The 2,091-nt window shown below is 48.4% G+C and overlaps 1 pseudogene; it reads left to right on the forward strand.

Moving 5' to 3' along the window:
* The first annotated feature begins 514 nt into the window (after positions 1 to 514).
* LOC119358346 lies at positions 515 to 2,041 on the forward strand (annotated as a pseudogene).
* Positions 2,042 to 2,091: the final 50 nt, after the last annotated feature.

Here is a 2,091-nt window from a genome sequence, read left to right on the forward strand (position 1 = left end):
TTGACTAAAAACATTTAACATTAATTAATACTTCTAAACAAATAATGATTTTTTTTAATTTATTTAAAAAATTCTACACCCTTAGATGGTAATTAATTTGTGCTCCTTTAGTATAACTTTCAAAGTTTTTCCACATTGACATTAGAATGTTTGGTTGTGCTGAAAATTTTAAAGTTCATGTGTTGTTTTGTTTACGGGGACAAAAAATTAACAATATAACTGCATGGATCGCAATGCAGAAAATGAGTGGTTAGATAAGGGGTAACCATGAAACCTAAGCTACCCAACAACTTCGTAGGGGCTGAACGACATGCACTGGACGTACTTCTAACAGCTGCTAGTGTGGCCGTTGGTCGCTGTCACGCTGTTCCGGCAATCGGTGTTCTTATCATAAATTATAATGGAAACTCCCTCGAAATTATCGCGACATCATGACTATTAGTGTTGTTGCCGGCCTGGCACTTGTTAGATTTTTCCCCCCTACCAATCTCTTCGAGCTCCACAAAGTAGAGGAATGGCGTACCACCTGTCAAGCGTGTTTAGCGGTCTTAGAGCCCTATTTCAAGGTAGCAGCACGGCGGGTCAGCTTGCTTCCGCGCCGGAGGAGAGCACGGCGGGTCAGCTTGCTCCCGTGCCGGAGGAGAGCACGGCGGCGCACCTTCCTCCCGTGCCGGAGGAGAGCACCAGCGGCTTCACGGATGCCTTCGGCCAGCCGCCCAACTCCTACCGCGAGTCCATCCGGAGCGTGTGCGTCGTCCGCCCCGAGTGGTGCATCAGATCGAGTCTCTCCGATCAGAGCAGATCCACCTACTCCAGCGACTCCAGTGCCTTGAGATCCATTACCTCCGGCTACTCCAACTCGGCGTCCGTTGGCTCATCGGACTTGGGTATCAGCGAGCTCACGAAGATTGCTCACAGAATGGGCAGCGAAGGTTACACCCAGCGCATGGTACAGGCATTCCACAGCGTATCTCTCACGGAATCATTTGGCCTGGACCCTGCGCTGAGGAATTGGTTCGTCGAGCTCGACGTGGACTGGGTTCTCAAACCGCTTCAGTTCCAGCTCCAATGTGGATCTGGGTATTGGCTGCAAGAAGTGGTCGAGAGGTGGATCCGAGCTCTCATAATAATTGTCGCCAGTATCGATGAAGAGCTGGTCACTGCCGGTAGCGGCGCGCCAGCGGCCGCACAGTTTGTCACGATGAGCGTCTCAACAATGCTCATCTTTGTCGATGCCATCGTCCAGGTTCACAGGAAGGAGAATTTACAAGCCATGCTACAAATGTATATGTGCGTCTGCAGCGCATCATATGCCATGTTGACGATGCACGCGACCTCTTCGGATGCCCAAAAGATTTTCTACAAGATTGGCAGCACACTGGAGAGCAAAGAGAACAGGTTAATCGAGTCCATATGCGAAACGATGGAGCAGCTGAGGAGGACAACACTCATGAAGGACGTTAACTCGTGGGGCACCGAGATTCTGCAAGGAGGAGGTGACGTTCACAAGACAACCCGATTGATGGTGGGTTACATAACGTTGATGAGGAAAGCACATGCTTGGACTCAGAGGAACTCCGCACGGAACCACAACACAGAAAAGCTTCAAGAACTGATAGATTACACCATCGATTATCTAAACAGTTTGCTTTTACAAGAATCAGAGTTGTGCTCGGATCCAAGCCTTGGGTGTCTGTTCCTGCTCAACAATTCATATTTCGTAGTGCAGCAGGTGGTGCCTGGACACCACGGTGGACTTAAACTTACACCTGAATGTGAGAAGTACATGGATAACTATCTGGATGTTTCTTGGCATGTTCTGTCCTGCATATCGCAATGGAAGATTCCTGGATTGCTCCATCGTTGGGTGAACACCCCTTCACTAGTTAAATTCCAGTCAGTATTTGATAAACATACCAGGCTCAGAAATTCTGGAAGGTTCCCGACCCGAGTCCGATCCTTACTGCGGGAAACTATCACCAAGATAGTCATTTCGGTTTACAGTGACTACCTGAAGGAACATCCAGAGTTTTTTTTTTGAAGGTCACCATATTTTCTTTCATTTCTATTGATTCACACCCCCGGAGGGGA

The sequence above is a fragment of the Triticum dicoccoides genome, chromosome 2A (genome assembly GCF_002162155.2).
Source record: "Triticum dicoccoides isolate Atlit2015 ecotype Zavitan chromosome 2A, WEW_v2.0, whole genome shotgun sequence".
NCBI lineage: Eukaryota > Viridiplantae > Streptophyta > Magnoliopsida > Poales > Poaceae > Triticum > Triticum dicoccoides.